The 22,719-nt window shown below is 49.8% G+C and overlaps 1 pseudogene across 1 annotated transcript; it reads right to left on the bottom strand.

Moving 5' to 3' along the window:
• Positions 1 to 17,022: 17,022 nt before the first annotated feature.
• On the bottom strand, positions 17,023 to 17,958 carry LOC311428675 (olfactory receptor 14J1-like; annotated as a pseudogene). Its single transcript has one exon. The product of its transcript is annotated as an olfactory receptor 14J1-like (transcript).
• Positions 17,959 to 22,719: the final 4,761 nt, after the last annotated feature.

Below are 22,719 nucleotides of genomic sequence, written 5' to 3'. Positions count from 1 at the left end.
CTGCAAGAGCAGCAGCCAGCCCATGGCTCAGGAGATGCTGCTGAGGTGACTTCTGTCTTGTTGATTGCTGTACCCATGGGCTGAGGCCAACTGCGTGAAGTTCAACAAGGCCAAGTGCTGGGTCCTGCACTTGGGGCACAACAACCCCATGCAATGCTGTGGGAAGGGTGGCTGGACAGCTGCCCAGGGGAAAAGGACCTGGGGATATTGGTGGATAGTCGGCTGAATATGAGCCATCAGTGTGCTAAGTTGGCCAAGAAGGCCTGCCTTGTACCAAGGATACTGTGGTCAACAGACGTAGGGAAGTGATTGTCCTTCTGTATTTGGCCGTGGTGAGGCCACACCTCAAGGATTGCATTCAGCTCTGGGGCTCCATGTGTAAGAAGGACACGGATCTATTAGATCTGTGCCCCATCCCTTAATGCATTCAAGGCCAGTTTGGATGGGGCTTTCATCAACCTGATCTAGTGGAAGGTTTCCCTGCCCATGGGAGGTGAGTTGGAATTATGTGATCTGTAAGGTCTTTTCCTACCTGAACTATTCTGTGATTCTGTAAATATGAAACACAGCACCATACCAGCTACTAGGAAGAAAAATTAACTCTATCTCAGACAAAACTAAGATAATGTCCAGCACTTATTCCATACAATCTATGTCATGCTCAGCTCTGTCACTTTCTGATTAATCACCACCACCTTTCCTGTCTTTTGATACACACACAAAAATGTCATGACCTTAGTCGATTGGTGTCAATAATAATAGTAATAATAATAATTCCTTTTGCGTTCTATTAAATTGCCTTTATCTCAACCCATGAACTTTTACTTTTTTTTTTTTTTTTTTTTTTTTTTTTCCTCTGAGTTCTCTCCTCCAACCCATTGGGTGAATAGTTTTGTAGTGCTGAGCTGCCTGCAGGGTCAAACCACAGCAAGTCTTCTTGGTGCCTAGCGTGGAGCACAAAGGTTGAGATGACAGATCTGACCAGAGCATTTTAAAAATAAATTATTATAAGCATTAGATCAGTTTAACAGTTGCTGATCACAATATTGATCTTTCTGATCTGGGGTCTGTTGTGCTTCCTTTCAGAACTGTGTTGTATAGCACATTAGTAACTTCCATGTCATGCTGTTTGTCAGTTCTGGGGGCTGGTTTAAGGTTACTGTTTTTCTGTATTGGATAACATTGACTTCTGATAGGATCAAATTATTGCCCCCTCAATACCTCAGGAACCATCTCTTCATCTCTTGGAAACTATTAAGAATTACAGTCTTTGTCTTTTCTCCTCAGGGAGTAAATCTATGCAGGGTGGTGGGGGATGCTTTTCCCCACTTCTTCACTCTCCCTTTCTCCTTCACCTCATGCTTCTCTTCCAGGCTAATTACAATAGCTCTTCAAAGCTTTGAATATCCTTGGGATGGTCAAACCAGCATGTTCCTATTTTTAGGTCTCCTGAATACCATTCAGTTTTTGTTTAAGTTTAAACAATTACTTAAACATGCCATCCAGAGATCTGTCCAGAGGCAGGAAAGTTAGGAGTGGCAGGGAGAGTTCGAGGATCTGGGCAGACGTCTAGTGTAGTGGGCATGTCCAGTGCTTTGGAATTTCACCTCTGAGCAAGTGCAGAATCCTAAAAAAACTTGTGAAATGCTTAGAAATTTGTGTCATCATCCCAGCAATTTCAAAGAGACACAAATCACTGCAATATGCTGGTGGTTAAGGTATGCTTATGAAGCTACAGTCCACGCCTCTCAAACCACTATGACTTTTCCTGCGGGCACACTCCAGCCCCTTTGACAGGCCCAGAGCCTGTCCAAAGCCACTCCAAACCCTGCTACAGGCCCTACAGGGCTTAATGGTTAAACACATCGCTATAATAGGCCCTATAACCACTCCCAAACCTGCAATAGGCCTTGCAGCCACTCCAACTCATCCAAAAGGCCCCGCAGCCAGAACAACTCCTGTGATGGTCCCTACAGCCACTCCAGCCCCTGCAATGGGCCACATCACTGGGCCAGAGAACCAACCTAAGCCAGTATCGGTTGCCTCTACCTGCAAGAGAAAACAGTGGGTGTGAAAAACTCAGTTTTTCTTTAGAAAGGAAGGAAACTCCTACCCAGACAAGAAAGGAGGAAAAAGAAGATGAGGCAGGTTTCTCCAAAGTTGGGCCATCTTGGAAGCAGGAGGTCAAAGCAGAAGAAATCATATAAGCATCAGAAACCAAATGGTCCCTGTCCCAGGGTAAGCTACGAGGTATGGGAAAAGATTTCAGCAATCATCTTGGTGAGCACATTGTCATCTGGCTGCTCCAGTGGGGGGAGAACAGGGCCAATAGCCTGGAATTGGAGAGCAGGGAAGCCAAGCAGCCAGAATCTCCCTCTAGGGAAGGGCTGATGGACAAAGCCATTGGAAAAGGGCACAAGGAACTTACTCCCATCATGCCTGAAGGAAAGGTCTCCCTTGAAAGATCTTGTACGTCAACCAGGAAAGTGGACCACCATGCAGAGGGGTATCCATTCCTGAGGAAATTAGACATGCTGAAGGCGATCTGTAGAAACCTAGATAACAAACAGCTATCCAAAGATCCAGATGAAGTCAAGTGCACATGACCCATGTGGCAGGAGTTTGTACAGAACACACCATCATCATATGCCAACCCATTGGCAGTGATGACCAGGAAAGACCAAGAGGAACCCATGGTGGATGAATTGGCTAGCCAACTATGGCATTACAAAGAAAGTCTCTCTTCTTCCCTATGGGCCTGTGTCTCATCCAGAAAGAAACTTTCCCAAGAGGTCCAACAGCTCCAAGAGAATATGGCTTCCTCCCCACCTGCACGAACCAATAGCTCAGCTATCAGATGTAAGCATCCCTCTGCTCAAGAAAGGTAACATAGTGGGTACATACCAGTTTCTATCCTGTGCTTTTGACTGTGTGACCATGGAGAGGCCATGAGAAAATGCGATGCAAAAATTGACCTCCACCTTACAGGCACGGATACATGAAGCACAAGGAAAAACATTGTCAAAAAGTGGTTCTTCTGAGACACTTGCTGCTCCAATTTCTAGTGGTCAACCCTCCAAACAGAGTAAAGAATACTATGAGCAGGACTCGAGGGGCACAGCTTTCACCCTGGGGGAGGGAGAGGACAATCAGGTATATTGGACTTTGAGGATTATTGGCCTGGCACATCAAACACAAGACTTAACTGTATTGGAGGCTGAAGTGAGTCTAATGGGGGAGTGGAAAATGCAACGCATTGGGACTGGCCTGGAGGCTCTGTGTAACCTTGGCGTAGACTACTTCAGGAGCAGGTACTTCAAAGGTCCACAAGGGTATTGGTGGGCTTATGGCATAGCTGTCTTGGAGACAGAGGACAGGAAACAGTTGTCTACCTTGCCCACTCTTTCACAGGACCCTTCTGCAGTGGAGGTGCTGATGGCCAATGAGCAGCAGGTGCCAATCGCTACCACAACAGTGCACCTGAGGCAATATTGCACTAACAGAGACTCCCTGAGTCCCATCTATGAGCTGGAGAGCCACGGAGTGATCAGCAATACTCTCTCACTCTTTAATAGTCCCATATGGACAGTGCAAAATTCTAATGGTGAGTGGAAGAGAACGGTGCACTTCTGTGGCTTGAATGAAGTCCCACCACCACTGAGTGATGCTGTGCCAGGCATGCTAGAACTTCATTCAGTACGAACTGGAGTCAAAGGCAGCCAAGTGCTATGCCACAATTAATATTGCTAATGCATTTTTCTCCATCCCTTTGGTGGCAGTACGAAGGCCACACTTAGCTTTCACATGGAGGGGTGTCCTGCCCACCTGGAATCAACTGCCCCAGGGCTACTTTTGCCATGGGCTGATCCAGACTGCCCTGGAACACAGGGAAGCTCCTGAACACTTCCAACATACTGATGCCCCATCACATGGGGCAACACAGCAGAAGTATTTGAGAAAGGGAAGCAAATGTTCCAAATCCTTCTGAAAACCTCTATTGCCCTATAACAAAGTAAGGTCAAAGGACCTGCACACGAGAGCCTAATGCAGGCTGTCCAGGTTCTGTGGGACCCCTGCTTGGGGAAAGGTTGGGCATCGGTCAGTGTGTGATGAGCAATTCACGGTTCATCACTTGCTTTATACATATAACAATAATAAAAATAAAGTTTATTATTATTTATTATTAGTATTGTTACTGTTATTCCTATCTCTTCATTTTCTGTCCTTTTACATTATCTTTATTTCAACCCATTGTCTTTTTAGGGGTGGGTGTGAGCTAACAGCTGTGTGGTGTTGAGGTGCCTGACAGGTTAAAGCACAACATGTTTGACAACCACAGTCTAAAAGCACAAATCACCCTTGTAAAAGTCATCCTTCCTGTGTTCAGAGAAGGGCAGTCGGTGATGAATTCGGTCTGCCTCAAACACCACACCCCAGCAAAGACCCTGCTGCCTTCAGGTGCTGTCAGCCCTGAGGCCTTGGGGACACCTCGAGGGAGCCCAACGGCACAGAGCAAGCAAGCAAAGCAGGTGCTGTGCTGCTGAGCTGGGCCGGGCTCCTGGGTCCAAGGGGAGCTCCTAGCAAGCGGGCAGTGCATCACAGAGACAGTTCTGCCCAGGAGCAGCTCCTCTGCACAGCGCAGCAGGGCTGGGGGCTCTGACCGCAGGTGGCACAGGGAGAGGAGAGGAGAGAGGGCTTGGAGGCAGTGAGGAGCGCAACAGCAGAGGGCAGCGTGTGGTAGGACACATCTGCAGGCTCTTGACACTGTGAGTCTCTGGCAGCAGGGCAATGCAGGTGGGGTTGCCAGAGGGTCTTCTACAGCTGGCACATCTGATGGCTGATAGTATCTGTCAGGATGGGTCTCTCTGTTTCTGAAGTGCTTTAGAGAATGGCATTATGAGGAAGCATTTCAAGAGGAAGATTGACGCTTGGTTTATCTGAAGGGTAAGGCTTTTTCTGCAGTCTGTGTTTTGAGATTCCTGCCATGGAGGGGAGGCAGATTTCATAGTAATGGATTATTGGGTTTGTACAGCAGACTGAGACTCCTGGAGCATTGCATTGACAAATCAAAGTGCCAGTGATTAACTTTGTGAAGTCCCTTCCCACACCTCATCCCACAGACTGCACCAACATCATCATTGTGGTCCTCTCAGGTTTTATCCTAGCTGACCTTAGGAGCTGCAAACCCTCTGTGATACCCAGTGCCCTGTCTTTGAGAGGTGTCTGCAGGCCAAAGCAGAGCACACAGCATTTGCAATGAGCAGGAGCTGCCTCCTCTGCAGGCAGAGCTGCAGCACAGGAGGGTCTGCTGAGTGTCCGTCTGTCCCTCCCTGGCCTTGCCTCCCCTGGCAGCAGCACGCTGGTGTTCCTCCTGGCTTCTCCACCTGGCCGTGCTGCTGCTGTTCTTGTTTCCAGGCATTAAAAGAAGCTTGGAGACAGGTCAAGGGAGGTGACCCTCCCTGTCTACTCTGCCTTGGTCAGGCCTCACCTGGAGTGCTGTGTCCAGTTCTGGTCTCCCTGGTGCAAGAAAGACAGGGATCTCCTGGAAAGAGTCCAGCGGAGGGCCACAAAGATGATACGGGGCCTGGAGCATCCTCACTATGAGGAAGGGCTGAGACCTGGGTCTGTTCAGCCTTGAGAAGAGAAGACTGAGAGGGGATCTTATCAATTGTCCTGGTTTCAGTTAGAACAGAGTTAATTTTCTTCCTAGTAGCTGGTGGAATGCTGTGTTTTGGCTTAGGATGAGAAGAGTGCTGATAACACCCCGATGTTTTCATTGTTGAAGAGCAGTGCTTCTACCAAGCCAAGGACATCTCAGCCTTTTGCTCTGTCCTGCCAACAGGCAGGCTGGGGGTGCAGTAAGAGCTGGGAGGGAACAGACCCAGGACAGGTGACCCAAACTAGCCAAAGGGGTATTCCATACCATCTGACGTCATGCTAAACAATATATAGGGGTGGCTAGCCGGGGGGAGGGGGCCGGACTGCTCGGGGTTAGGCTGGGCATCGGTCAGCGGGTGGTGAGCAATTGCATTGTGTATCACTTGTTTGTACATATTATTATTAGTAGTACTATTATCATCATTGTATTATTATTATCATTATTATTATTATTATTATTTTCCTGTCTTATTAAACTGTCTTTATCTCAACTCACGGGCTTCACTTTCCATTTCTCTCCCCCATCCCAGAGAGGGAGGGGGGAGGGTGAGCGAACGGCTGTGTGGTGTTTAGCTGCCGGCCGGGTTAAACCACGACATCAATGTTTACAAATATCTTAGTGTGGGAGACAGAGGGATTTGGCCAACCTTTTTTCAGTGGTTTGTGGGGACAGAACATGGAGCAAATAGCCAAAACATGGAGCACAGGAAGCTCCGCACCAACATGCGAAAGAACTTCTTCACGGTGAGGGTGACAGAGCTCTGCAACAGGCTGCCCAGGGAGGTTGTGGAGTTTCCTTCTCTGGAGATATTCAAGGCCTGTCTGGATGCCTACCTGGGCAGCCTGCTCTAAGGAACCTGCTTTGGCAGGGGGGTTGGACCAGATGATCTCTTGAGGTCCCTTCCAACCCCTGCAATTCTGTGATTCTGGCTGGGGATGGGGTTTCACATGCATATGAAGTGAACCCTCGGTGTGCTTGGGGAATGGCAAATACAGGGACAGGGTGAGGTGTCTGGAGATGTGCACTCTGAGCCTGGATTCAGCAGTGTCCTGCTTCTTTTCAGGTGAACATGTGAGCATAATTATCCTACAGCTCATACACATGCCAGCAGAAGAGACCAGCCTCTATAGACAGATCGGCTGTCCCCTCTGAAAGTACAACCTGAACTAAAGGGACAGTACTTTTGCCTCTGACGATTCACAGGATTTCACTTGGAATGCAACAGAAGTGCCCAGGATTTATGCCTTACAGACAGTCCTCAGGTGTGGTGGGGCAGCTAGAACATAATATAGAAAATATAAATCCACCTATGTTCTTCATCTCTTGCTGTAGGTCAGGACTGACTCCTGCATTGTCCAGAGCAGAGTTGCCTGCTCCCATGGAGGCCCTAAGGCAGCATCACTAATATGGCATGAAAAAGACCCGCCAAAGGTCTACGGATATTTGCAGAGGGAGGCTTAAAAGAGAAATGGAAATTATTCCTCTCACATAATTCTGTGGTAAATAGTCTTCCTCTGTCTTGAGCAGGACTCCGTGGCAGAACCTGTAAATGTCCAACAGCAGCTCTGTGAGTGAGTTCCTCCTGCTGCCATTTGCAGACATGCGGGAGCAGAAGCTCCTGCACTTCGCACTCTTCCAGGGCATCTACCTGGCTGCCCTCCTGGGCAACGGCCTCATCCTCACTGCCGTAGGCTGCAACCACTGCCTCCACACCCCCATGTACTTCTTCCTCCTCAACCTCGTCCGCCTCGACCTGGGCTGCATCTCCACCACTGTCCCCAAAGCAACAGCCAATGCCCTCTGGGACACCAGGGCCATCTCCTATCAAGGCTGTGCTGCACAGGTCTTTATATTTGTCATCTTGATTACAGCAGAGTTTTATATTCTCACCATCATGGCCTACGACCGCTACGTTGCCATCTGCAAGCCCCTGCATTATGGGAGCCTCCTGGGCAGCAGAGCTTGTGCCCAGATGGCAGCAGCTGCCTGGGGCAGTGGCTTTCTCAATGCTGTCCTGCACATGGCCAACACATTTTCCCTGCCCCTCTGCCACGGCAACGCTGTGGACCAGTTCTTCTGTGAAATCCCCCAGATCCTCAAGCTCTCCTGCTCAGGTGCCTACCTCAGGGAAGTTGGGGCACTTGTCTTTAGTGTTTCTTTAGTTTTTGGTTGTTTTGTTTTCATTGTGATGTCCTATGTACAGATTTTAAGGGCAGTTCTGAGGATGCCCTCTGAGCATGGCCAGCACAAAGCCTTTTCCATGTGCCTCCCTCACCTGGCTGTGGTCTCCCTGTTTCTTAGCACTGGCATATTTGCCTACCTGAAGCCTCCCTCCATTTCTTCCCCATCCCTGTATCTGGTGGTGGCTGTTCTATACTCAGTGTTGCCTCCAGCAGTGAACCCCCTCATTTACAGCATGAGGAACAAGGAGATCAAGCATGCAGTAAGGAAACTATTTGAATACATCTTTCTTCAGCAGAAATAATGTGCATATAATACTAACAGGACACACAGGATTTCTGAAAAAAAGACTCCATGCAAATTCTAGAAAGTAATTTTCTTTATTATTATTTCCTCTAACTTGTGGCTTTGATTTAATGTTATTCTAAGTCTCTTAGTTTATTATTATTATTATTATTATTATTATTATTATTATTATTAAGTCAATAATTTCAAATACCTTTACAATCAATATTCATGTTTAAATAACGACAATAAAGAAACCCGGAGAAATTCATTGGTCTCAACTGCAATCTCTTCCCATCACCAGTGCCTCCAGCTGTGAACCCCCTCATCTACAGCATGAGGAACCTGGAACTAAAGGATGCAGTGAAGACGCCATTTCAATACATGTTCTTCAGCTTCTTCACCTATAACAATTAGCCTATAATCAGAAACACCTATTTTTCTCAGAATTTTTTTCTTAGTTTACATTTGTCTGTGTTATTATTTTCACTAACTATTGTTTCTGATATAAATAATATTATTCTTAGCCTTCTACTTGTTAAAGATTTACCTATAGAACCAGGCTTCCTGTGTAGATAAAGACAATAAAGAATCCAGCAGAAATTCATTGGTCTCAGCTGCCACGTCTTCCCATCTCCTCTGGAGCTGGGGGAGCAAACCCCGGCACGCAGGAGGGGCTCAGGGACAAGAGCCCAGCTGACACATGAACGAGCAGCCCCGGTGGCCCCCGGGGCTGCCCCTCACTGCCCGCTGGGTTCTGCCTCTCTGCTGCCTCCGGGTCGGGGCTGCTGCTTCCCTGGAGCCATGGCCAGCAGCAGGATGTGGCCTTTTCACTGCTGCTTTCTTTTGGCTTCCACATTGGTCTCTTGTGTTTCTTGTATTTGGGTTAGACTTTATATCTCATGTAATTTGATGCCAGTCCTGTTGTCTCTGCAGTGGCATCCGTGTCCCAGCAGGCAGCAGCAGGCACTGTGCAGTCCTCTGTCACAGCTGGCCTCCCTGCTAGCACCAAACAAAAACCAAACAGTAACAAAAGGGGCTGTTCAGGGCAAACCAAGAAGCCTGGATGCCTCTTCCAATGCTACTGTCTGGAATAGAGAGAAGGGGTTCCTCCCTGCTCTTCTGTTTTCTGGGCCTCTTCATGGAGTAAAGAACACAGGCTGAAAATCCCAGGGTGATCTGTGAGGGATCAAGGACTGCACCAAGAGCTCTCTTTATGGTGGCACTTGCCAAAGTAGACAACTGGATTCATCTGCATGGGACTACACCCCCTGCAGCGGGGCTGATGGCTGATGCAGGCCTGGAGAGGAATCTGGAGCTGCCAGGAGAAGTCAGAAGATCTGCAGGAACAAGGTGTTCAGTGGGCAGTGATTAGAACCTCATAAAATGAGTGATCATCCAAAAAAGGTTTTGGTAAAGGAAAAGGCGAATTTGAGGAGACAATGGGCTAAAGCAGGGCTCTGCAATGCCAGAAGTGGTGGTGAAGAGTCATCAGGCAAAGGCCCATAAGACTGCAGAGTAACTGAGGATAAGCATTTTGAAGTGCCGTGGGCAAGGTCTGGTGCAGCACATGCCTGCCCTTTGTGCCCTTAGAGACACCCCATGGTCCTTCCAAGCACAGCCCTATGCTGCTGAGCCATCAGGGCAGATGGAGAGGGGCTCAGCAGCAGAGATCCCCAAGGAGTTGGGTCTGCTGCCCCCCCGAGCAGCATTCCCGGGGGTCCCAGGGCATCACAGTCCCTGGCTCTGCACAGCAGCACTGCCAGCTCTACCTCAGGATCTCCTGTCACAGCAGGAGGAATGTGACTGTGGCAGGGACTGTGAGGTCACTTCTGTCTCTGCAGTGGATAGGGCAGCAGCAGGAACATGTCACGGAAAGGGACTGTGAGGTCACTTCTTTCTGAAGCTGACAGGTCAGCCTTGCCTTCTCCCTGGGATCTGTACTTTCCAGCTGACATCTGCCAGTGGCCCTGCTAGGCCAGCAGAAGGCACCTGGTTGGCATGCTGACTGGGGGATCCCCTCTGCCTCCAGACCCAGGAGGACCCAGACAGAAAGAAGGCCCCCATATGGGTTGTCCTGTCCCTTCTGCTTGAGTCCATGACTGCACAGCAGGAGGCACAAAGCTTGGCTGTGTGTAGCCAAGAAGCTGCAAGGCCATCAGCAGGCCCATGGCTTGGAAGATGCTGCTGAGGTGACATGTGTCTGGTTGGCTGCCAGGCTGCAAGGAGCCTGATGGGTTGGGATGCCTTTTAGGAATGGTTCCATCCTGACGGAGCTTCCATTAGTAGTAGGAAAGAGCAGGAGAGAAAGACTTCCAGGGAGTGTACCTTGGAAGTTACGCATTGGCCATGAGGAAGAAGAAATGTCCCTCAAAGGGCTGAGCCGCGGTGTCAGAGGTGACTCTCTGATCAGACCATGGCTTTGTGTTTCAAGGAACAGCTGGTGAGGGTTGACGATTCATGGGTGAAATCAAGGGATGAGAGCAAGGTGGTGAACTGAGAAGGGGGTTCTGCAGACTCCAGGAAATAGGGCAAAGTGTGGGACAGCATAGGACAGCCTGCAGAGGAGAAGGCAGAAGGTGTTGGCGCGTTTCTCCATTAAAATGAAGAAACTCCTAACATCTCTTCCATAGTTTTCTTCTAACCTTCACGCCTTGTGCAGCTAATTGCAGAACTTTCATGGTATATTTAAGAAAGAAGATTTCCAAAAGCACCTAATACAATTTTTTCTGTTTTTAAAGGCTGAATTTTGCTGCATTTCAGTTTTGAGCATCATTCTTCTATTGCTGTTCATCCAGGGTGACTTCTTTGGAGACCTCTATCAGGAGAAAAAGCAGAGTCTGGAGGTCTTACACCTCCACTGCCAGCAGTGGTCTTTGTCCCTGTAACTGCAGCCCAGCCCAACACATGAAACCCTTTCTAAGAAAAGTCAGGTGTTCTTTGGGAACAAAATAAATAATAAAATATATTAAAATAAATAAAAATAATAAAATAAAATAAAATAAAATAAAATAAAATAAAATAAAATAAAATAAAATAAAATAAAATAAAATAAAATAAATAAAATAATTGAAATAACCATTGGAATCTGAGAAATTCAGCTTGAATATTAGTAAACACCTGGACATCCATGGTCTCTCATTGGTCTTCTGTGGAAAACTCTGGAAGAAAAGTAAAGAAAATATTTCTTCAAGTGGCTGTAGTTGTACCCACAAGCTAGGCCTCTTTTGGGAAATTGTGCCCTTCCAGTAACAGAAACATAAACAGAGTAATATGAAAAGACCTGCCCAGTCAATAGAGTAGGGCAAAGTCATGCTTCCTGTGCTATAGATGCAGAAGGCAAAAAGAATTGCATTTTGCCTTACACTGCTCAAGGATGTGTAACCCAGGTCATGCATCTTTACCTTAGTACTGACAAGTCCATCACTAAACCAGGCTACCAAGTTCTACAGCTACACCTTGGCTCTCCAGTCAATGAACTAGCTCATGGATGGCAATCAGGGAGTCCCGGTTAGCATGATAAGGAGGAGCTGGAAGTTAGCATGACAGGAGGAGCTGGAAGCCATCGTGCGGCAGGCAGGCTACGACTTGGTTGCCATCACGGAGACGTGGTGGGACCAGTCTCATGACTGGAGTGCTGCAATGACTGGCTATAAGCTCTTCAGAAGGGACAGGCAGCACAGAAGGGGTGGTGGTGTGGCTCTCTATATTAGAGAGTCTTTCGAGGTTGTGGAACTCGAGGCTGGGAATGACAAGGTCGAGTCCCTTTGGGTTAGGATCGGCAGGGACAACAAGGCTAGCGTCCTGGTCGGGGTCTGTTATAGACCGCCAAACCAGGATGAGGAGACAGATGAGGAATTCTACAGGCAGCTGACAGAAGTTGCAAAATCTTCAGTGCTTGTTCTCATGGGGGACTTCAACTTCCCTGACATATCCTGAAAGCACAACACAGCCCTGAGAAAGCAGTCTAGGAGGTTTCTGGAGAGCGTGGAAGATAGCTTCCTGACGCAGCTGGTTAGTGAGCCTACCAGGGGTGGCACCCCACTAGACCTTCTCTTCACAAACAGAGAAGGACTGGTGGAGGATGTGATTGTCGGGAGCTGTGTTGGGCAGAGTGACCACGAAATGGTGGAGTTCTCTATTCTTGGCAAGGCCAGGAAGGGGACCAGTAAAACCACTGTATTGGACTTCTGGAGGTCTGACTTTGTGCTGATGAGGACACTGGTTGGTAGAGTCCCTTGGGAGGCAGTTCTGAAGGGCAGAGGAGTCCAGGAAGGCTGGGCGCTCTTCAAGAGGGAAATCTTAATGGCGCAGGAATAGTCTGTCCCCATGTGCCCAAAGACGAGCTGGAGGGGAAGAAGACTGGCCTGGCTGAACAGAGAATTGTGGCTTGAGCTTAGGAGAAAAAAGAGGGTTTATAATCTTTGGAAAAGTGGGCAGGCCACTAGGGAGGACTATAAGGATGTTGCGAGGCTGTGCAGGGACAGAATTAGAAAGGCCAAAGCTCATCTGGAGCTCAATCTGGCTACTGCCGTTAAAGATAACAAAAAACGTTTTTATAAATACATCAACACAAAAAGGAGGACTAAGGAGAATCTCCATCCTTTACTGGATGCGGGGGGAAACCTAGTTACAAGAGATGAGGAAAAGGCGGAGGTGCTCAATGCCTTCTTCGCCTCAGTCTTTAGCGGCAATACCGGTTGTTCTCTGGATACCCAGTACCCTGAGCTGGTGGAAGGGGATGGGGAGCAGGATGTGGCCCTCATAATCCACGAAGAACTGGTTGGTGACCTGCTACGGCACTTGGATGTGCACAAGTTGATGGGGCCGGATGGGATCCACCCAAGGGTACTGAGAGAACTGGCAGAGGAGCTGGGTAAGCCACTGTCCATCATTTATCAGCAGTCCTGGCGATCGCGGGAGGTCCCAGTTGACTGGCGGCTAGCAAACGTGACGTCCATCTACAAGAAGGGCCGGAGGGCAGACCCAGGAAACTACAATTCTGTCAGTTTGACCTCAGTGCCAGGAAAGCTCATGGAGAAGATTCTCTTGAGAGTCATCACGCAGCACTTGTAGGGCAAGCAGGCGATCAGGCCCAGTCAGCATGGGTTTATGAAAGGCAGGTCCTGCTTGATGAACCTGATCTCCTTCTATGACAAAGTGACGCGCTGGGTGGATGAGGGCAAGGCTGTGGATATGGTCTACCTTGACTTCAGCAAGGCTTTTGACACCATTTCCCACAGCATTCTCCTCAAGAAACTGGCTGCTCTTGGCTTGGACTGGCACACACTTCGTTGGGTTAGAAACTGTCTGGATAGCCGGGCCCAAAGAGTCGTGGTGAATGGAGCCAAGTCCAGTTGGAGGCCAGTCACTAGTGGCATTCCCCAGGGCTCAGTGCTGGGGCCGGTCCTCTTTAATATCTTCATTGATGATCTGGATGAGGGCATTGAGTGCACCCTCAGTAAGTTTGCAGATGACACCAAGCTAGGTGCGTGTGTCGATCTGCTTGAGGGTAGGAAAGCTCTGCAGGAGGATCTGGATAGGCTGCACCGATGGGCTGAGGTCAACTGCATGAAGTTCAACAAGGCCAAGTGTCGGGTCCTGCACCTGGGGCACAATAACCCCAAGCAGAGCTACAGACTGGGAGATGAATGGTTGGAGAGCTGCCAGGCAGAGAAGGACCTGGGAGTGATGGTTGATAGTCGGCTGAATATGAGCCAGAGGTGTGCTCAGGTGGCCAAGAAGGCCAACAGCATCCTGGCTTGCATAAGAAACAGTTTTGCAGCAGGGCTAGGGAGGTGATCGTCCCCCTGTACTCAGCTCTGGTGAGGCCGCACCTTGAGTACTGTGTTCAGTTTTGGGCCCCTCACTACAAGAAGGACATCGAGGTGCTTGAGCGAGTCCAGAGAAGGGTGACGAAGCTGGTGAGGGGTCTGGAGAACAAGTCCTACGAGGAGCGGCTGAGGGAGCTGAGCTTGTTCAGCCTGGAGAAAAGGAGGCTCAGGGGCGACCTTATCGCTCTCTACAGATACCTTAAAGGAGGCTGTAGAGAGGTGGGGGTTGGTCTGTTCTCCCACGTGCCTGGTGACAGGACGAGGGGGAATGGGCTAAAGTTGTGCCAGGGGAGTTTTAGGTTGGATCTTAGGAAGAACTTCTTTACCAAAAGGGTTGTTAGGCATTGGAACAGGCTGCCCAAGGAAGTGGTGGAGTCACCATCCCTGGAGGTCTTTAAAAGACGTTTTGATGTAGAGCTTAGGGATATGGTTTAGTGGGGACTGTTAGTGTTAGGTCAGAGGTTGGACTCAATGATCTTGAGGTCTCTTCCAACTTAGAAATGCTGTGATTCTGTGATTCTGTGATATGATGCTGCCTCAGGTGCGCCGCCATGGTAGCCATTGGCACCTGCTGTTCTTCAACCCTCAGCAAACCCACAACAGAAGGATTCTGTGGAAGGCCAAGCAAGGTAGACAACTGTTTACTGTCCCCAGTCTCCAAGGCAGCGATGCCAAAGCCCCACCAGTAGTGCCCTCTGGAACTTCGAAGTACTCTCTTGTAATAAATGACTAAGTCCCAAATAGAATTACAATTAAAGTTTACAAATTTTTAAGCGAATAGAGGTAAGCAAACAGCACTGGGTGCACCAGGAGTCTCTGCTCAACCAAGATGCACACCAGTTACATCAAGCAGCTGGTTTTTATGCTCCTAGGCTAATACATATTCATTACTACTTCTAGTAAAGGCAGGGTTACTATAATTAGTTCCCAGAATCTGAACCCTCCCAATGGCACATGAGTAGCAGTCTCCAGTGGTCCCTCTGGGGGTTCTCTCATGCTGAAGGCTCATAGTCTTCCTCCCAGGCTTTTTTCTTTTCCTTCCTCTTTGTTCATCTTGGCCAGATGTCAGAGACTTGTGCAGAGTCCCATGCAAGCTTTCTCTTTCAGTTGTCCTTCAGCTTTCCCCTTGTCCTTAATCTCTTGGCCAGATACAGAGACTAGTGTAGTGTCCCATGCAATAGTCATAATAGTTAGCAGTTATTCTGAACCCCCCCCCAGATATCAGAGACTCAAGGTTTACCCTTCAAGCTCTCTATTGACACGAATTGCTGAAACATTCCTTACACTCTCCTGAAGCAGTATACTCCGAGGATGAACATAGCCTCCAGGCCAGTCCCAATGGGGTGTTTTTGCCATTCCTCCCCAGTTAGACTCACTTCAGCCTCCAAAACAGTTAACTCTTGGGATCCCCTGTCACTCCAGAAATATAGGTGGGTTCTACCTCTTTAAGTCTTGATGGCGTTAGGGTACACTGTGCACCGGTGTCCAGTAGAGCCTGATACATTTGTGGGTCTGATGTGCCAGGCCATTAAATATACACAGTCCAGTAAACCCAGTTGTCCCTTTCCTCCCTGCATCCCCCTGGCTGGAAGCAAGACCCCTTTAGTCCTGCTCATAGTATTCATTACTGTGTCTGGTAGACGGCCCACTGGAAACATGTCCCACTATGGCACTGTCACCCCATGTGGCAGGGGAGAAGGCGATGACAGCCAAGGGACGCATCTGGGTGTGGAAGGTGGGGCCCAGCAGAGACAAGGAGTCAAGACAGTGGTGTGTGCAACACCAGGAGAAGCAGCCCAAGGGGTGGTGCTGCTGGTGAGGACAAATTTGTGCCAGCAGCGTGAGTGGGCAGCAGCTGTACGCTGGTGAGGGGAGGCCAGGAAGTGCATGCCAAGAGCACTCCTGCCAGCAGAGACAAGGCCGGGGCCGGGGCTGAGGCCAAGGGGAGAGGCAGGTCCAGGGCAGGGGGCTTCAAGGGCCATGCTGAGCTCCCTGCCCCAGCAGCAACCGCACTGGCCCTCAGCAGATGTGCTGGATGGCACACACTGGGAGGTGCTGGCGTGTATCAGAGAGCAGCAAGGAGGGCGCTGGAGAGGGCCAGGGCAAGGCGGGCAGCAGATCCCCATGCAGGGGCTGGCTGGCCCTGGACACTCCATTAGTGCGTTGCAGGTCCTGGCAGGCTGCGGTGAGGGGGCAAATGCCCTGGGCCCCCTTTCTGCTTTGACCAGGTCAGCAAGGGCCCAGTGCAGCCTCCTCTCCCCTGCCCCTCCAGCTCTGGGCTCCCTTCACGCAGTCCTGGCTCTGCAGCACCAAGCCCTGCTGGGAGCCCTCCCCTGCATGCTGCCACCACTCCCTGACGCTGCTGTTGCCCTTTGCTGGGCAATGCCCAGCCCAGCCCAGCAGCCCAGGCTGGGCTGGCCCCAGGGCAGTGCCCACTGCAGGCTGCTGCAGGGCTCTGGGCATGGCCACCACAGCCCCAGCCCCTCGCAAGGTACCTCAGCTGCTGGGACAAAAGCGGCTCTGGGCCTCCCCAGCAGTCCCCAGGCTGGGGCCAGCCATGGCTCAGGCGATGGAGGTCCATGAAGCTGCAGGAGCCCTGGTCTCTTGCCTGGGAGATCCCTAGCACAGAGTATCTGTGTCCCACAGGGCCAGCACAAGAGGCCTGGCCCAGGCACAGAGCGGCTCCAGATTCCAGTCCGTGAAGCTCCAGATTGCCCCACTGAGTAGTGATGGGCAGCCCCAATGGCCAGCTGAGCTATTCCTAAATGTGACAGCAGTGCTTTTGGCCTTGAGCCCCTTCTCCATTGGGAGAATGAGATGGGATCTGAGAGCTGTGAATATCTAATGGCTTCTTTATTGTCTTTATCTACACTGGAAGATTGGTTCTTGAAGTACCGTAGATGACTAGGTCAAAATAAAAATCAATATGTAGGAGGATAAGAAGAAATTCCCTTAAATTAAAATAATACTATCACACGTTAAAAAATAAAAATTAAAAAAATAAAAAAAATCAGAAAATATTTTGTGAGATATTCGCTCAGTATTTTTAGGCTGGTGAGCATATTAATGATGCTTAAGAAGTATGTATGAAAGTAATTTCCTGAGAGCATTTTTCAGTTCCTGGTTCCTCATGCTGTAGATTACAGGATTCACTGCTGGAGGCATCACTACGTACAAAAATGCCACTGCCAGGTCTAGGGATGGGGAAGAGACGGAAGGAGGCTTCAGGTAGGCAAACAAACCAGTGCTGACAGTCATAGAGACAACAGCCAGGTGAGGGAGGCACATGGAAAAGGCTTTGTGCTGGCCATGCTCAGAGGGCATCCTCATCACCGCTCTAAAGATCAACATATAGGACACCACAATGTAAACAAAACAAAGAAATACTAAAGAAAGAGTAAAGACAAGTGCCCCAACTTCCCTGAGGTAGGCATCTGAGCAGGAGAGCTTGAGGATCTGGGGGATTTCACAGAAGAACTGGTCCACAGCGTTGCCGTGGCAGAGGGGCAGGGAAAATGTGTTGGCCATGTGCAGAACAGCTTGGAGAGAGCCACTGCCCCAGGCAGCTGCTGCCATCTGGGCACAAGCTCTGCTGCCCAGGAGGCTCTCATAATGCAGGGGCTTGCAGATGGCAACGTAACGGTCGTAGGCCATGACAGTGAGAAGGGAATACTCTGCATCAAAACAGAAGACTATGAAAGGGACTTGTGCAACACAGCCTTGATAGGAGATGGCCCTGGTGTCCTAGAGGGCATTGGCTGTTGCTTTGGGGACAGTGGTGGAGATGCAGCCCAGGTCGAGGCGGACGAGGTTGAGGAGGAAGAAGTACATGGGGGTGTGGAGGCGGTGGTCGCAGGCTACAGCGGTGAGGATGAGGCCGTTGCCCAGGAGGGCAGCCATGTAGATATCCAAGAAGAGCGCGAAGTGCAGGAGCTGCAGCTCCCGCTTGTCTGCGAATGCCAGCAGGAGGAACTCACTCACGGTGCTGACGTTGGGCATTTGCTGACATTAAACACAGCTGTCTGTTGAAGAGGATAAGGCAGAACAAGTTAGTACACACTTCTCTGAGGGAGACTTATTACAAGCCTTAGAGCACCCCCAGCCCGAGCATTTGTTTGCAGGAGAACCTTTCTGCAGCTTTCTTGCTTGAGCTCCAGCTGGTGCTGGCTGATAGTGGCACTGGGAGCAGGGGCTGCTGTGGGCTCCAGAGGAGTCCTTCCTGCTGTGCTGCAGGATGGAAGCAGGAAGATGGGAGAAACTCAAGTGCCGTCCACTTGGCACATCCATGAGCTTTTCAGTGTTGTTGTCAACAACCCAATGCAGAGCAGAGCTGCAGGTATTTTATTTTTTTTTTTTGCCCCCCCCCCCTTTTTTTTTTAATTTAGCTTTCAATAACACTTCTAATGCTTATGACAGGTGTTGGATGCTTGAACTCCCTTACATTACCTGTGCACTCCCAGAGAAATCCTGTGGGTGCCAGGAGGCAAAGGGACCGTGCCTTGGTGAAGACTGACCAGTGCAGCTCTGTCACTTTTGTCATTCCTCTGAGCTACAGGACCATCCCACTCTGGTGTTTCCCTGAGGAAAAAAAAAAAAATAAAAAAAAAATTAGATGGCTGCTAATTGAGGAGAGCCACAGCAAGCCAGAAGGAGCTTGAGAGCTTCTCCTCGTTTGAGCTCTGCCTGCTCTGCTGGCCAGGCCTGCCCCACAGCCCATGGGATGCAAGGGGAGAGGAAGCCAGGGAGGGACTGCTCAAGGAGAAGGCATCTGCACTGCAGGGCATGGCCACGAGGTGCCCGAATCCCCCCTTCCACAGCGTTTCTAGCAACAGCTCCTTCTGGCCGCCTGCCCCTCTCTCTGCTGCCTGCAGCTGTTCCTGCCGGGAGCTTCTGATCTGCAACCACCTCTTCTTTCCCCCTGCCCATGCTCACAGACCCCATCCCATGCGGCTGTGCTCAGCGCTGCCCTGCAGCACCCTGCCACCAACAGGACCCTGCCAAGGGGCACCTCCATGGCTGCAGGAGCTACGGGGTAGCTGACAGAGAGCCTGGCATAGGTGGCCACGGCAGGGTGTTCTGGTCTGACTGGGGGCACCTGGCTTAGGGCACTCCAAGGGGCTTCTGCCAGACGTCCTCACCTCTCAGTGCAATCCAGCAGGACTCTCAAAGCCTACTGCATTGTCCACTGCCTTCCCAGAAACAAGACCCAGGAGGAGACCCTTCCAGGACCTGCAGCTGCATGGCCTTGCAGCCAGACACTTACCTCGTCAAGGGCTGTGCAGATTTCTCCTGCGGTCAGCGCTCAGCATCCTCCCTCTCCCAACTGCCTCCAAGCCCTCTCTCCTTCTCTCCTCTCCCCATGCCAGCTGTGGTCAGAGCCCCCAGCCCTACTGCACTTTGCAGACGAGCTGCTCTTGGGCAGAGCTGTCTCTCTGCACCAGGGCCTCTTGCCAGGAGCTCTCTCTGTCCCAGGAGCCCGGCCCAGCTCAGCAACCCAAGGCATTGTAATTACTCCTCTGGGGGCTTTGATGATGAGCCCACAGACCTCAAGTACTAAGAGACAATTGAAGACATCTCTTCAGAAGTCCATGTCAGATGTATATTTCCTGGAGTGTCCCCCTGATGGCCAGCACTGACACAGCTCCCCCTCGGAGCTCGTTAGAGTAGAACATTGGAGGCAGTGAGGACAAGGAGACAAAGGCAATGTGAAGGTGACACTGAGGTGTAGACGAAGTGGATGCGTTTCACCAAGCACAAGGGCCAAACCTTGACACCCTGCCTCTGGGAGAGAGAACCTTTCCCTTTACACCTTGCTCAGGGCTCTTCCTGGGGCAGTAGGAGATGGGGATGTGCATTGCCAAGTTCAGGAGAATGGTACAACCCCTTCCTGGTTCATGGGTAGGGGCAAGGAGACAATGAGGCCCTGGTGCTCTCTCCTCGTAGGTCTCACTGGCAGAGACAACAGCCATAGCCATAGACACAAAGACCTGGGTCCTGTTGGGACTTTCAGCCTTTCCATAGCCCTAGCTCCTCTCCAGATCAGGATATTGTAGGGACTCCCATGTACCTCTTTACCAGCTAGCTGTAGACACTTGTCCATGTGGTGTCACACTGGATGTGAGCTGAGTCTGACAATCCAGATCTTCTTGGTGGCTATGCTCCTCATAAGGCAGCTCTGTAGGAAGCTGGCCTGGTTCCTGGTGAGCAGGCACTACTGCTCGTATGGCATCCCTCGTGGTGCCCTGGGCACTGCTCACTCAGCACAGTCCCAGTCTGCCCTGATGTGTGGGGTTCCTCTTCCTCCAGTGCAGGACTGGGCTCTTCTCCTTCTCAATGTCAAGAAGTTTGTATAGGGAAAATCCTGCAGTTCTCAAGGTTCCTCTGGACAGATGCCACATTCTGTCAGCTGTTAATATCTGCAGGGAGATGTCTCATTCTAATTGTGCTCTCACAAGATAACAGTATCAGCAGTTGTAGGAGAGTGTGAACAGTAGAGGAGTAACTAGTTGAATGGAGCTGCAGAACAGGCTCACAGAAGGGTAGAGGATGGAAGGTTGCCCAGTTCCATTTTTTCTGTGCTTCTCATGTATGCTGTCATTTTCTCTGAAGCCCTATCATTTTCTCTGGAGTCCTAAATGTTGTTAGGCTGGGCAAAGAAAAAAAATTAGAATGGCCAAAACCCAGCTGGAGCTCAATATGTCTATTACTGTTAAAGACAATAAAAATGGTTTTTGTTTGTTTGTTCATTTGAATTAAAAGAGATGATGAAAAGGCTGAGGTACTCAGTGCATTCTTTACCTCAGTGTTTTGCAGCAAGACCAGTTGTTACCCTGATACTCTGCCCCTGAGCTGGTAGATAAGGACCTCGAACAGAATGAAGCTCTCATAATCCATGAGGAAATGGTTAGAGAACTGCTACTCCACCCAGATATGCAGACGTATAGGGGGCTAGATGGGATCCACCCATTGGTACTGAGGGAGCTGGCTGAAGTACTCACCAAGCCATTTTCCATCATTTTTCAGCAGTCCTGGCTATCAGGGGAGGTCCCTGTCAACTGTCAACTAGCAAATATGATGGATATCTACAAGAAGAGACAGAAGGATGATCCGAGAACTACAGGCCTGTCAGTCTGACCTCTGAGCCAGGGAAACTCATGGAGCAGATTATCTTGAGTACCATCACACAACAGGACAACCAGCTGATCAGGCCCTTTGATAAGCCCAGTTGAGTTTATCAAAGCAGGACCTGCTTGACAAATCAGATCTAAATCTATGAGAAGGTGATGTGCTCAGTGGACAAGGGAAAGGCTGTGGATATGGTCTACCTAAACTTCAATAAGGCTTTTGAAACCATTTCCCACAGCATTCTTCCAGAGGATCTGGCTGCTGAAGGCCTGGAAAGAATTACGTTTCATTGGGTTAAAAACTGGCTGTGTGGCTGGGTCCAAAGATTTGCGGTGAATGGATATAAATGTACCTGCAGGTGAGAGCAAGGCCAGTTTATAGACCTGTGCCAGGTCTATAAACCAAAGCTAATCCAAGGAAAGCATGGCCTGATAAAGCAAAAGAAAGCATGGCCAGGGAAGGCAAAGCTGAGCAAGTCAAAGCAGAGCAAGGGAATGTAGAAAAAGAAAAAGCAAATCATTTCCAGGAAAGAAAAGGCAAAGAAATCTGAGGCAAAGCAAAGCAAAGCAGGGGCAAGAACAGCAGAGGAAAGGAGGTATGGAAAAGCAAAGCAGTGCCAGGAATACAAAGCAAAGCAAAGCAAAGCATGGCCAGGCAAGGCAAAGCAGAACAAAAGAAAGTAGCAAAAGACAAAGCAAAGCAGTGCCAGGAATACAAAGTAAAGCAAAACAAAGGTAAGCATGGCCTGAAAATGGAAGTGAGAGCAGGAGCAGGTGAGGCAAAAGAGAGCAAAGCAAAGGTAAAAAAAGGCAAGCATGGCCCCATAAAGCAAAACAAAGCACGGCCAAGGAAGGCAAAGCTGAGCAAAGGAAAGTAGCACCAGGAAAAGCAAAGCATAACCAGGGAGGACAAAGCAAACAAAGGAAAGCAAGGCAGTTTGAGGCGAGGCAAAGCACAGCACGGGTAGGAAAAGTAAAGCAGTGCCAGGTCTATAAAGCAAAGCTAAACCAAGGAAAGCATGGCCTGATAAAGCAAAGGAAAGCATGGCCAGGGAAGGCAAAGGAGAGCAAGGAAAAGCAAAGCAAAGGAAAGTAGCACAAGGAAATGCAAAGTATTTCCAGGAGAGAAAGAGCAAAACACTCTGAGGCAAAGCTGGGCCAAGAACAGCAGAGGAAAGGAGGCATGGGAAAGCAAAACTGTGCCAGCAAGAGCAAAGCAAAGCAGAGCTAGGACAAAACAAAGAGAAGCAAAGCGAACGTAGCGAGCTGGCGGCCAGCCCTCCTTTGGGTTCCAGGTATCTGTTGGGGGGAGACCGGAGGGCTCCATGTTGTGTGCAGGTAGCAGCCAGACTTGGACAGTGGCTGTACCCTGATCCCACTCCTCAGCCTTCTTCACAGCTCCTAGTCCACTGTGACACCGGGCAAGAACCATGTCTTGCTTTAGCTGGTTTTATATCTATATACATTTTGTTGTTGTTTGTTGTGGATTTCTTCCACCGTAGTTGTGGGAATCATGTAGTTACTTATTCTCGTTGAAATTGTCACTGAACACTATCACCACACGAGTAGCAGTTAGGGGTCCTCTGGCGGCTCACCGCATGGCCGGGGACAAAGAATGGACCTTGTTGGTTGGCCG

Source organism: Aythya ferina, assembly GCF_964211825.1.
Source record: "Aythya ferina genome assembly, contig: HAP1_SCAFFOLD_110, whole genome shotgun sequence".
Classification (NCBI taxonomy): Eukaryota; Metazoa; Chordata; class Aves; order Anseriformes; family Anatidae; genus Aythya; species Aythya ferina.
Note: the sequence above shows the minus strand (reverse complement) of the source record. Positions and strands in the feature narration are given on the sequence as shown.